This window comes from Ochotona princeps, chromosome 9, assembly GCF_030435755.1.
Source record: "Ochotona princeps isolate mOchPri1 chromosome 9, mOchPri1.hap1, whole genome shotgun sequence".
NCBI lineage: Eukaryota > Metazoa > Chordata > Mammalia > Lagomorpha > Ochotonidae > Ochotona > Ochotona princeps.
Window position 1 is genome coordinate 14,796,240 of NC_080840.1, and position 14,404 is coordinate 14,810,643.

Here is a 14,404-nt window from a genome sequence, read left to right on the forward strand (position 1 = left end):
AGCAGGAGGGGAAGGCGATGCCTGCTGAGTGGTGGGGGGAAGTGCTGGAAATGTGCCCTAATGGGCTGGAAGGGCAGGACAGCATGGGGGTGATGAGGGGCGCAAAGGTCCAGGTGCTGGTGGTGTCAGCAGGGAAGCCAGCGTGGGCAAAAACCAGGAGACGTTGGCTGCAACTGCTTGCAAAAATGCTTTTAAACAACGCAAGTGCAGGCTCCTGGCTTCACTGTGGCCTAGTTCTGGCTGTGAAGGGGCATCTGGGAGCGTGAACCAGCAATGGAAGATCTCTGTCCATCTCTCTCTCACTGCTTTTCAAATAAAATGAAATAACATGGAAGAAGCACAACCTTGGAGAGATGACAGTATCCCAGTGGGGTCAGCAGCAGCCCAGGGCGGCATGACTTACCTGTGGTCAGTGAGGGTGAGCAGGGCCTCTGTGGGTCATCTGGCGCCTGTTCCCATGCATTGCAGTATTTAAGGAGCAGTTTCCCAAGAACCCGGAGAAGGGGGCCAGTAACTTCCTTACGGTGTTCGAGAGACAAGGACTCAGGCAACAGCCTGTTGTTGAAGTTTAGCTTGTACTGCACCTCCCCTTCACCCCCATGTCACCAGGATGGGAAACAAGGACTTCAGCTGGCAACAGGAGATGGCTGAGTCCCTCATGCCCAGCTCCTTTGAGAGCCATCTAGCCATTGAAGAATCAGGAGCCGAGAAGCAGGTTAGAAAAACGTTTAGTCTGCTTTATTGAGTTACAACAAATGCGCAACAAGTTAGAAAAAATCGGTTTTATTCAAACTCCCTAATATTTTGTTTGTGCAGTGTACTCAAATGGGCGGGGGGCAGGGGAAAGGGCTGGAAAGGGATTGCAGACATAATTCATATTGCAACATTTACATCTTCTTCAAAAGTTAGGATTAAGTTGGAAAAAAAAGTGCACTCAGGTATCTAAAATTGGCCCAAAAGCAAACACACAAAGAAATCAATTCATGGTGGGGCTTCCTGTTGAAATCTTCTCCAATACCACACCAAGAAAGGCAGTTAAGAAGAGAAATGAAAACTAAATTTATTCATCTTTGTACCATCTAGATAGGAAGATGGTTTGCTTTCATCTCGTAACTGTTACGGTAATGCTAACAGGTGTCAGAGCCCGTTCTGCTGGTATTTAAACAGAAGCTCTGGGGTGGGCGGGGGAAGGAGCCCCTGACTGTGGCTGGCAATAGAAGGTCATACAGTCGGGGAGTGAGACCTAGCTGTTGGCAGTGAAGAGAGCCTGGCCTGTGTTGAAGGCAGGGCGTCCCCCCGCAGGTGTGGCCAGTGGGAAGAACTGTGGATGGCTGTGGTCCGGAGATCTGCCATTTGTAAACCCTCTCCCCACTGAGCCAGAGACCTGCACCTCAGCCCTTCCCACCCAGAAATCGCAGGCCCACGTTTCCAGCTACCTTTAAAAAGAAACTCTCCCTACCCACAATCCAGGAGAGACAATGGCACTAAAACTAACGTTCCCTCCCCTGTATTAGTCAAATAAAAAAGCAAAAGAGAAAAAGTGTGGTGGTTAGTCCTCCCTCCAGAAAACAAAACAAAACAAAACAAAACACCCCAAAACAAACGAAAAACAAGACATACAATAGAGAAGTGGAAAAAGAAGTCGCCCTTGATTAAAAAGGTAATAAAATTCCCACATTGTATAAATCGTTTCCAGTAGAGCAAGAGGCGCCGGGCTAGGCAGCTACTATGTACAGGGACCCATTGAAAATGCAGTAGTAGGGCTTTGGCACTGTGGGCAGTTTCCATCTGGCATCTTCAAGGGGCCAGTGGGTGATCCGAGCTCCCGCGCCTCCAGGGCACCCATAGTCGGCCATGTGCGCTGGGAGTCCCCTGGCAAGCCCGGCCCCTGGTCAGGTAGGCGAGTTCTCTTCTTTCTTCAGAGTCACCAGCGCAGCAGTTCTGACGCCTCCTGGAAGGATGACACACAAGCAGAGGTCAGAAAGCGCACCCAGATGGCTTAGGCTTAGTGTTACCTGGCTCTCCTGGCGCAGTTGGGGTCACCCCCGGGGGCGGACCACACTTGGAGTGGAGACAGACAGCCTCCCGTGCTGGGTGGGCTTAGAATGGTGTTTACTCTGCGTGGTCTGATGTTGGGGGACAGGCTCCGGCATCAGGCTTGGGGACAGAAGGGCTGGCTGTGTCCTTCCTTACCACCAGACCCCTTTTTCTGATTGCTGGAGAGGTACCGGGGTGCAGTGCCTCCTGCCAGGCCCTGGAAATGAGCAAACCTGGGTCTCACTTCCCACTTCATGATCCATGGGACTTGATTTCTCCAGGGCTTGGCTTTTGCCCCATGAAATGTGGACAATGCCAAATCACATACGGGAGCTGCAGCACCCAGTCTTAGTCCTGGGAGGTTGCATCATCCCGGGGAAGGGGAGAGAGGATGGTGTGGGGAGGAGAGCAAGGGTGTATTCCCCACCCAGCCAGCCACTAGGAACCACTGACACTGATGGATGATACTAGACTGAGAGGTCCACGCTCACTGTGTTTGGTCTCATGTACACAAAATGCCACTTGCTGGAGCTTTCTCAGGTACTGAGATGGGGATGGAGACAGATGCTGGGGTTTGCTCTGGGGGTCTGTTTTTACCCCATAAGCTATCCAGTCATCAGCACTAATAGCAACAGGGTACCGTTAGAGGTGATGCTGCCCCACATCGCTGCCTGGGGAGGAAAACATGATGTGTTCACCACTGCACAGTCCCCAGACACCCGGCAGATCCTGATTGTGACAAGAGTGGTAGCAGCTCCTGTTTCTCCCACACCTGATACACCTGGCAGCGACCTGACCTCAACCCTTCAAACTTCCCCTCTCCTCCAGGAGTGGACAGTCTCTCCTGAACGTGTTTCCAGCCCAGGCTGCCCAACATAGGTCCTAGACCCTCTCGAGCCAGGGCTTGCCTCCCATAGCACAGTGTGATCTGGCCTAGCATGCTCCTCCACTAAAACCTTTCAGTCCTGTAGCTTGAGGCCCTGTGGGGTCAGCTCCAGCCTGAGTTTGCTGTTTACTCGCCAAGCCTCCTCTAGCCCCTGGTGCCACCCTGCGTGTAACTTCTCCTCCAGGGATGCAGCTGGAGCTGGGTCCCCCTCCAGCAGGTGCAGACCGCAGCTGCCTGCTACTTCCTCAGCAAGGCTGTTGCTCCCACCGCTCCTGGGGTGGCGTTTTCCCACGCTGGAGCTGTTGGCCCAGCTGTCATGGGGATGACTTCAGAGGGCCCAGGAGGAGGTGGACAGTACCTGTCATGCTCATTGTTAAGCCCTGAGGGCCCTCCCTGCAGGCTCTGCTCACAGGCATTGGATAATGAATGGACATCACAGTGGAGCATGGGGCATGATGCTGTGAGAGTGGCGGCTATTACAGGAGGCTGGTGGCAGGGGGCACGTCTCTGTGGGGCAGGGTCTTCTAGGGATCCTCACTGTGTCTGCACTGCAGTTTTTGCTACTTCCCCTGGACTGCTCTATGGGCCTCCTGCCTCTCACAGCCATTCACCCTTTTGTGTCACCCCAGCTCAGCTCTGGAGAGCTCAAGGCCCTGGGTCTTTGGCTGTGGCCCCTAGAGGGACATTTCTTTCAAGTGCATGTTTGCGTGTGCTGGCTCTAACATGTCCCCAGGCAGGAAACTCAGCGTGCCCCCCAGCTCTCCCTTTCAGTACTGGGGATGACTTAATATGCTAAAAAGTACTCAGAAGGTCTTTATCCTTTGGGGAAACCTGGGAAAAAAAACCCAGAATTCTTTCCCCATGTGACAGGTTGCTGTTTATTTAACATTTTCCCTGTAGGCTTTTCCCCGGGGCTCTGGGGAGTTGGAAGAGAAAAGTTGTGCTCCAGGAGAGACAAAACCACTCTGGAGAGCTCTAATCTCCATCATGAGAACAGGTCTTCAAGGAGCTCATGGAAAAAACACTGGATGAAAAAAAAAATGGACGCGTGGATTTCAAAAATAGTTCCACACACTATAATAAACTGGCTTTTTAATTGCATTTTTCCCTCAAGCTTTTCAAGGTATCTTTTATTTCTTTTCTTTCCTGGAGAGGTGTGGGACAGTAGCCACTGTTCACCTATTGAGTGTCTGCTGTGCATATTGTATCATGGTCATCTAGAAGTCAATTAGTTTCTACGTTGTTGTTGTTCTATGAAGAAATCTGCTTTTTCAGTTTAACTGTAGCTCCCCTGCAGGTAATGTCTTTCCTCTCTGTCCATTTTCCCCCGCCTCTGTCCAAGTTTCACTGAGCTGTAAATACATGAAAAACTGTAGGCAACTAATGTATGCACTTTGGTGTGTTTAGACAGATGCAAACAATTGGCGCCACAATCCACCACCAAACACCTCCAGCACCTTCTGAGAATTCCTTGTGTCTACTTTTCTCTTTCTGGGAGTAACAACACTTCATATAAGATCATCCTCTTGACAACGTTCTTTGGAGGCCTCAGTCTGATTTCAGTCAGAACTGAGAAAGGCAAAATGTTGGCATGGAAGGGAACTGGGCAATTTCCCAGTGAATGAAGAACACTTGACATGCCCTGGGTCACCCTGGTGCTAGGCTTCGGGCAGCTCTGGTTCATCCAGCCAATCTTCTCCAAGACAGTTTTGGGCGATCTGCTGTGATTCAGAAGCCAGCAAGACTGCCCAAAACTGCTTGGGGGGAAGCCCACAGGGCAGCCCATGTAAGAACAGCCTTGGCTCTCCTGCCCTTTCCCTGTCAGTGGATATCACCCCTTGTTGGGGGGCCAGGCTCCCCATCCCCACCCCTCTGAGATGCAGTAAACACCCAAGGGTATGAGCTCATACAAATGGAGCCCAATAAAAACCTGAACTTGGAAAGGCAGGAAGTGGGTCAAATTCTTCCGGGAAAGCAGTGAGCAAGTTCAGATCTGCATCATGTGAGAAGGTGCTGATGTTAACCCTGGCAGGTAGCAACTTCAAATCTATCACGTGAGCAGGTGCTGATGCTAACCTCAGAACCTCATTCCAGGGCTTTCAATGATGTCATCCCCTTGCAATCTTGACAACACTGGACACTCCAGTAAAGTGTAATAGAATTCACTGAATTCATACTGTAAGCCCTAACTCCACTCGGAGATTGGGGTCTCTAGGGAAGTAATTTAGGGTGGGTGATTGAATCCTAATCTAATAGATCAATATCTTTACAAAAAGAAGAGATGTCAAAGGGTGAATGCCAAAGGAAAAGACAAAGGGAATAGGTAGCAAGAAGGTGGCTGTTCACAAGCCAAGGAGAGATGCCTCAGCAGGAACCAAGTGTGGCAGCCCCTTAATCTGAATTTCCACCATTCCAGGACCTGGACAAGTAGATATCTGCTGTTTAAGCTGTCCAGGCTATTCTGTGATGGCAGCCTCGCTGACTGATGCAGGACACTGTGAGGTTATGGAAACTTAATAATTAAAGATTAATATAATAATAAAAGAGTAAAGTAAAATGCATAGCACTCTAGAATTTTCCAGCATCCATCCTCCATTAAAACGTAGGTAGAAAGCTCAGAATGCTCAGGCACCCACATGTTGACGCGATTGTTGCTCCTTCCTTGAGCAGCACAGAGGGTCTTGAGCTTTCTCTCCAGGGTCACACACAGAGCCACACACAGCTTCCTTTATGACAGAGATGAAGGGATTTCAAAGGCAAATTTGATGATGTGTGAATCTATCTAACATCTGGGTTTGAACTCCTGCACTTCTGTGGAGCATGAATTCACACACTGGCTGCTTTTAGTACACTCGTGCATCAGTTTCCTCTGCCTGCCCTGGGTCTGGCAGTATTTTGTTTATTTGTCCCAGAATGCTGCTCTCTCTTTTGTGCTCAGCCAATTCCTATCTGCTGGCTCAGCCCTTCGGATTTTAGTTCATCCAAACCTTTCACCAGGCTTAGCTTGCCTATATTATACTTGAATAGTAGTGTGAACCTTTGTTTCACTTGTCAGCATGGCGATTTTTCATTTTGTTTGATGAGAATTTCATTTCCGAGGGCTGATGTGATGGCTCAACTGGTTAATCCTCTTCCAGCAAATATCCTACTTGGATGCTTGTTTGTGTCCTGGCTGCTTTACTTCCCATCCAGCTCCCTACTTATGTCCCGAGAAAGCAACAAAGGATGGTTTAAGTCTTTGGGGGCCTGTACCCAAATGGGAGATCTGGAAGAAATTCCACGCTCCTGGTCTTGGATTGGCTCAGCTCTGGCCATTGTAGTCATTTGGGAAGTGAATCAGTGGATTGAAAATCTTTCTTTGTGTCTTCTTCTGCCTTTCCAATAAAATAAATAAATCTTAAAAAAGGAAGTTTCATTCCTGGTTAGGTATTGAACCACACATGCTGGGCACTGAAGCCTTCCAGATCCTGGCACACAGCTGGCAATCCACAAATCCTTGGTGATGAGTGGACCAAGTACTCACTCATTAGGAATGTCTCTGGGCTGGATGCTTCCCCTCCTTAGGGATCTTTACTCTGAAAATGAAGGGGCTTGGATTTCACAGTTGTTAGTTTGCTGCAAGCTGCCCAAGGCCATGGTGAGAATTCCTAGGGCAAAACAGTCTGGAATGAGGCACTTAGCAGTGTATCAGTGAGCTCTCCACTAGGGAAGAGGGAGGAGAGGCTAAACATTCCCTGAGAAGTACCATTCGGTATGTACCCGGGAGAGATTCTCCAATACACCTTCTTCTCAAGCTGCTCACATACATGGGGGCAACTGTCCCTAGTAACTCTCCTCTGACTGCTCTCAGTCATTAGGGGTGAAAGGACAACGGAAAGCCAACCAACCAACCAACCAACCAACCAACCAACCAGGAGAAGCAAAAGGGCTGAAATACCACATTCTAGATAGCCAACGATGGCCTTGGTTAATGTCCAGGTCATTTCAACAAAGCAGTACTGACCAAACATCTTTTGGGAATTCACTCTGGGGATTCAGAAATGACTGACATACGCTCTCTGCCTTCAAGCGTTTGGTGGGAGAGAGATAGGGAAACAGATAATGACAACATCCTCATTCATTCCTTCATTCCTTTACTCAACCAGTCAAATACTGGTATTTAGGTAGCTAATCACAACAGAATGTGGGATGCATACATTTAATTGTAGGCAGGATAGAATAGAAAAAAGCCCAAAATATTCTGAGCAAGCTGAACCATGGAAACATTTTTTTTTGACATTTCACAAAGTTTGTGTCTTTCTTGAAGACATACAGGTACGTTCCTGCTCAGGCCTCTTTTTCCTTGGAATGAGCTCAGGGTAGGTAGGGGCTTTGTCAAAGACATTGCAACACAGCACCTGGCCCAAAGATAGAGCTTTTAAGTTATTGCTTTATGATTGGATAAAGTGTGTTTTAATTCCCATTCCAAAACAGAAGTGAGAGACGACCCTGTTCTGTTTGTTGGTTCCAAGGCTCTGGAGGGGGCCCTCATGGGAGAGGTTGTGGACTGTCTGGTGGGCTTGACAAATGGAAAGTGGCTATACCTCCAGTGACTGCTAGCTGAATAACTTGGGACACATTTGGCATTGCCTCTGAGCCTCAGTTTTGCACTTTGCAAAGTGGAGAAAAATCTGTCTGTACCTCAGAGGGTTTTTATCAAGGCCATGTGACATCATCGACATGCTTAGAAGAATGCTGATGGGGCAGCACACACCAATAAATGCAGCCCTTGTTAGCAGCGGTGATGGCTGTCTCATTTGGCCCAATACCAAGACATGTGCTTGACAATGTATTGCTCAATTAGGTTGTCTCAGTTTTAGGAGAGGAGACATTTGTTTTTCAGCCTCTGGTTAGCACAGGCCTCTCTTGACGGGATGCTTGGACAAAGAGACTGAATTGAGACAAAGGCTGGGAACCATTCCCCATCTTTGTGGTTCACCTTGAGGCTGAAGTGGGCTGGGAGTGAGCCAGGCACTGTCTAAAGCCTTGCATGCACAGCAAGGAGCCCAAACCACAGAAGCCACATATCCTCTGTTTTCTTCTTCAGGTTTTCTTCTCCAGCTCTCTGGGTCATGATCCTCATATATGTAACAGTGGAACTCAATGACTGCAGGTTTCTGAATGAATCTACACTGACCTTGGCCTATTAGCAACTGCCTATGAATTTCAAGACACTATATGCTTGCTTTGCAAAACTGAAGCAATTTGGAGAGATGTCACTCCCCAACTCCACCCTCAAACCAAAAATCTTCTGTAAGAGATGTCTCCAGGGCCTGGCACAGTAGCTTTGGTGACTTAAGTCCTTGCCTTGTACGCACCGAGATCCCATATGGGTGCCAGTTCACGTCCCAGTGGCCCTGCTTCCTATCCAGCTTCCTGCTTGTGGACTGGGAAAGCAGTCGAGGACAGACTAAAGCTTTGGGAACCTACACCCATGTGGGAGACACGGAAGACGTTCTTGGCTCCTGGCTTTGGATCGGCTTATCTCCGGTTGTTGTGACCACCTGGGGAGTGAATCAGCAGACGGAAAAATCTTCCTCTCTGTCTCTCCTCCTCTCTGTATATCTTCCTTTCCAATAAAAAAAAATCTTTTTTTTTTAAAGATTTATTTATTTTATTACAAAGTCAGATATACAGAGAGGAGGAGAGACAGAGAGGAAGATCTTCCGTCCGATGATTCACTCCACAAGTGAGCCACAACGGCCGGTGCGCACCGATCCGAAGCCGGGAACCCGGAACCTCTTCCGGGTCTCCCACGCGGGTGCAGGGTCCCAAATCTTTGGGCCGTCCTCGACTGCTCTCCCAGGCCACAAGCAGGGAGCTGGATGGGAAGTGGAGCTGCCAGGATTAGAACCGGGGCGTTCAAGGCGAGGACCCTAGCCGCTAGGCCACTGCGCTGGGCCCCCCCAAAAAAAATCTTAAAAAAAAAAAACCAGATGTCTCTGTCCAGTTGTTGGGAGAAAAAGTTTGGCGCAACTGCAACTCTATCCTCCATGCCATAGGCCTCCGAGATGCCAGAAGTTGTGAGGGTGCCTGGGATGGCTGGGTGCTGCACATCTCTGAACACCAATTCCAGCTCATACTTGGGTCATTTACCACAAAGAAATACACAACAGTGTCTCCGGTCTCTGTTTTTTTGGGGGATACTGGTGGGTCCTCCATCTCTAAATTGTCTGACCTTAGTTCAAAAGGCAGCTAAAAAATCCCTGGGTGTCCCTCCTTCTGCGCCTACTGGTGAAAGTGTCCAATCAGAAATGGAGACTTTGTGTAAAGAGGAAGAGGTAGAGTGAGTGGTAGTAGGAGTGAGGGCTCCTGGCTGGGTCCCTGAGTGCCAGTTTCCAGAGTTATAAAAATAGAGTCTCATGGTGTTGTGGTTGTGGTGTGCTGGCTTAAGCTGCCACCTGCTGTGCTGGCTTTCCATAGGGACACTGGTTCGTATCCTAGCTGTTCTACTTCCCATATAACTCTCTGCTAACATCCAGGGCAAAGCAACAGAAGATGGCCCAAGTGCTTCAGCCCCTATGCCTACGTAACAGATCTGGAAGAAACTCCACCAGCAGCCAGAACTCCAACAACAACAAGATGGGAAGGAACGTTTACCGGGAGCTCAGGAGCTAAACTCAGACAAAGAACTGCCCATCCTGCTGGTCTGTTTGATTTGACCAGGAGCAGAGACAGAGCAGCAAGTCCCAGACCGGCAGTGTGGGAACAGGGTGAATTTCACAACCCAGTCCGCACCCTAGAGCTGAATTGGGCACCATTTTGTACAGTGTGAAAAACTTTAAGACTGCAGGGACAACAGTGAGCTCAGTTCAGTGTGCTGAACTGGGAGCGAAGTCGCTGAGCTTAGTGCATTGCAGTATTATTTCTACAGGAAAATAATAGTGACTTTGGCATTGTACAGGTCAAAATAGGTCCGTGTGGCCCTCAGACATAATGGCCAATAGGTTCTGACAAGATCAGTACCAACAACAACTTAGCTGTAAAGGACACCTGGTGTCCCCCTAATCCTGGGACCTGCTCCAACTGGAAGTGGGAGAAAGGTTATACAGACAACAGTGCAGCCTCAGCACGGTGTCACAGGAGGTGGAGATTGGTGAGCCAGGAGCTGGGGCTGCGGAGATTATGGTGGAAATCTAACATAAGAAGAACCCAAACCTGGAACTCACTGGAGGTAGTGGCACAAGTGACTGCAAACAAAGAGCTATGTATCAACTGCAATAAGTAAAATTGAACTGTAGACCTGTGGGTGACAGAGCTTAGAAACCTGCCCCAAGAAGAATCTGATAACCGGAAGTACAATGACCAAGAGCAAAAGAAGACGACGGTGGCACAATGAATATTACTGAAGATTCCCCTGCAAAGAAGCAAAACCCTAAGCCAACCTCAGAGTTCACTGAGGAAGGCATTGAGAAAATGGGGGATACAGAATTTAAAATACTTGTTATAAAGCTTCTTATCAACAATGAGAAATACATAAAGCAGGCATTCAAGGAATTTAAGGAATCTGTTACACAGCAAATAACAGCAGTGAATCCAATGAAAGCTAACATATCAGAAATGAAGAATACAGTAGAGCAAACTAAAAGTACAGTGGAGAATCTCCAACATAGAATGAAGGAGGCAGAAGAAAGAATCTCAGAATTAGAAGATATTTCCTGTCACCAGGGGCAACAAACAAAAATCTGGAAGCAGAGCTGGATCAGGCCAAAAAAGGTATTCAAGAATTTAAAGACACTATTAAAAGGCCTAATATAAGAGTTATGGGAGTCCCAGAAGGTGCAGAAAGAGAAACTGGGATTAAAGGTTTAGTGAATGAAATAATAAGGGAAAATTTCCCTAATCTAGAGAAAGAATTGGGAAACAACATCTAGGAGGGGCACAGAACTCTCAACAGGCTTGACCAAAAATGATCTTCACTATGACACATGATAATCAAGCTCTCTTCAATCGAACATAAGGAAAAGATCCTTAAATGTGCTCATGAGAAAAAAATCAATTGACATATAAAGGATTTCCAGTTAAACTTGCAGGAGACTTCTCACAGGAAAATCTACAGGCCAGAAGAGAATGGAGTGACATATTCCAGATTCTAAAAGCAAAAAACTGTCAGTTCAGGATAATGTACCCAGCAAAATTTTCATTTGTCTTTGAAAATGAAATAAAATTCTTCCACAGTAAAGAAAAGTTGAAAGAATTTGCCTCTTCCAAACCTGCCCTACAAATGATACTTAAACATGTTTTCTTGACAGAGAAAAAGCAAATGTGTAGAACATCCCAGTAAAATAGCAACAGAAGATTAAATCAACAAACAACCCATTGCTAAAATGACAGGACCAAATTACTACCCATTCATATTAACCCTGAATGTAAATGGCTTAAACTAATCAATCAAATGTCATAGATTAGTGAACTGGATTAAAAAAAAACCAAAACCCATCTATTTGTTGCCTATGAGACATATTTCACCAACAAAGATCAGTGGAAAGTGTATCTCATGGATTTTGATTTTTTTTTAGTTTCATCTCTTCAAATAGATTATACAGTAGCATCATTTTCTTCAAGAAGGTTCTTGATTTTCTTTTTCATTTCTTCAGGAACACATCAATCATTCAGCAGCATGTTATTTAAGTTCATGGCATTGTTAATTTCTTTTTTCTTCCTGTTGATTTTGTGTTGTGATATTTTTCATTTAAGGGAATGTATAGTAGCTGTGTAATGAAGACATATGTTATTTAACATCATGGCATTGTAAATTTCTATTTTTCTTCCTATTGCTGATTTTGTATTGTGATGTTTTCATTTAAGGGAATGTGTAGTAACTGTGAAATGGAGATTGTCATATCCACATGTGAGGATACAATGTAGTATGCATCTCTACTTCCAGACCAAAGATGGACTCCAATGAAACTGTTTATTGTATCTTGACAATAGGAAGCTGGACTCTGCCATTGTCCATGCCCACAATGATGGACATATGATTGTGTATGAAGAACTATAGTATAGTAATAATATAGAGGAACTCAGTGAGGGGGGAGGGAATTGGGGAGGGGGTGTGGGAAACCCTAGGGCCTATGAAACTGTGTCATAAAATGATAATAATAATAATAATGAAGGCTATGAAATAAAAATAAAATAAAAAGAGAACGAAAACAAAAGCAGAAGGCAAAACGCCACCCCTCTTCGAGAATGAAGGCAGACCAGGCTTGGCCAAGTGCATGGCTGGAGCTACCTGAAGGATTCTCCCCCTTCTTTCCCAGTTGTCCCTGTTCCCCAGGACTTCTATTCATGAGTTTGGTTTTCTTTCTCCCAACTATCCTTCCTTGGGGCCTCAGAGGGGACGAGTAAAGCAACAGCACACCTGGATGATCATTTCCAATTGGAGGGGGTGACATGAGCTGGGGGAGTGGGGCCCCAACAGGCTGCTGCTTCGGATGGAGCTCCCTGAGCTCACTGGTGGTGCAGGGGTGCTTAGTATCTTTGGAGTTAGACTCAGCACACATGGCTCGTCTGGACAACTTGCACCCATTAGAGTGCCCCAGCTTGACTTTTTGGCCATGGCAAACTTGGGGCCTCAACGGCACCATCTTTGCCTCTCTCGTGGACCTTGCCTCATTTTTCTCTATCTTGTTTGGACCCCCTGGCTAACTCTTCTCCAGGACCTCATTTCCAAATTGCATGTCCCTTCCTCCAGGAAGCTCCCCATCTGTAGGCCCTCCCACACAGTCACCATGTATGCACCTCACAGGCATCCAGGCACAGGGGCCGTTTCCTCCCTTCATGGTGTGACTGAGTTCCACGTGAACAGGCTCTCCTGACTGTCACTTTCCCCTCATCATCCCTACCGCCCAGCATGGTATCTGGCACACACATTAGGGGTTGGAAAAGTGTTGACTATGGAATGGGATCTTGCTGGCTCTACTGGGGTAGGAGGGAAAAAGCAACCATGTAGACGGTGTTGTGGATCAGGGGAGATTCAGGCACGGGGAACATGGCAAGTGAGTAGCACACAGGTGTACGAGTGACTTGCTCCATCATTTCTATGAGGGATACATGGGCTAGATGGGTAGCATCTTCTAAGAAGGCAGGAAAATGGCCAGAGAGGGAGGAAGCCAAGGTAGCTTTGCAGCCATCTGCTTGGGTCTGGGGCACACCCTGCTGTGAGGTAGGGGGAGAATCTCTGATTGGCATTATGGGACTGTGTGCTCATCACACAGCTGCTGGAACCTGCTGGAACCTGCTGGAATGGTTAACACAGGCTGGCAGAGGATTGTACTAGTTGACCAGGTGCAGGGGTGGGTGAGGTGTCAGCCACAGTCGTCTCAGCTCATTAATGCAAGGGCATGGCATCTTGCAGGACTCCCTTTGGGGACTTACAGCTATTCTGAAGGCTCTGGCCTTTATCTCAATATTTTGAAGGATGGCTTTTTAAGTGATCTCTAGTGAAGCAAGGCCATCCTGGCAAATTTTTTCTATCCCCTCTTCCCTTGTGCAGGATGCTCTGGAAGCCTGCTGCCACAGGAAGACCTTCACTTCCTGTACCCTCCTCCTGGCCCCACTCCCTTTTCTCACCCCACCACTGGGCAAGCTGCTGTCCTTGGGCCTTGGTTTGCAGTGACCTCTGGGGAAAGCACTGGCACCAATTCCCATGATGTGGATGACACAGCCATTAGTAACCATGGTAACCGCCCTTCCCTGGCCCTCCTGACACCATCCTCTTTCAGATTTAAAGGGGTTGTTGAGGGGGACTCAACTCTTCTTTTAGCCTCAACAAGGCAAACAGCGGGCATTTGCAAAGGCTGGCAGGTGACCACCGCACTTGGAAAACCTGAGAACTTGCTCTTAACAAAAGCTGGCAAGCAAAGAGGAAACAGGATGATGAAAGCATGTGCATAGCCTTCTGACAGTTGTGTCTTATGGCAAGGAATACAAGGCCAGGAGAAGATGTGTTGCTCTAAGAGTTGCAGGGATAGAGGGGCCTGAAGGCCGAAGTCTAAACAATGGGTAACAGGGTCATCACTCTTAGCATGGGCTTGCAAACAAGGGTATGAGCTTGTCAGCCTCAATTTTTCTTTCTGATATTTAAAAGAAACTTATCCATAAAGAGAAATGGCAGCAATGCCTAGACCCCTGAACTCCCTTAAACCACTGCACTGCGTAGAGATATTTCACAGCACCACCTTGCAATGACAAACAGCTGCTGAACCTCCCCTGTTGGAAACTTGAATCCAAAATGCTGCAAAACCCAACCTATTTGAAGTGTCAAGAAGCCACAAGTGGAAAACCCACAACCTGGTGTCATACACGAAATTATTTAATGTATCGCATGAATTTACCTTCAGACTATGGAACTGATGTCTGCAAAACACAAATGGATTTCAGGCTATATCTTAGGTCCTGGCCCCGAGCTATCCCATTCCAAAGTCTGACACTTGTCTACTT

The 14,404-nt window shown here is 47.4% G+C and overlaps 1 protein-coding gene across 2 annotated transcripts in view; it reads right to left on the bottom strand.

Moving 5' to 3' along the window:
- Positions 1–1,605: 1,605 nt before the first annotated feature.
- The window catches only part of ZHX2 (zinc fingers and homeoboxes 2), a 135,245-nt gene continuing 122,446 nt past the window's right edge, over positions 1,606–14,404 (bottom strand). For both annotated transcript variants that reach the window (XM_058668511.1, XM_058668512.1), the window contains one exon: positions 1,606–1,951. The gene's annotated coding sequence lies outside the window, so the exon portion shown is untranslated. The remainder of the gene's footprint in view (positions 1,952–14,404) is intronic.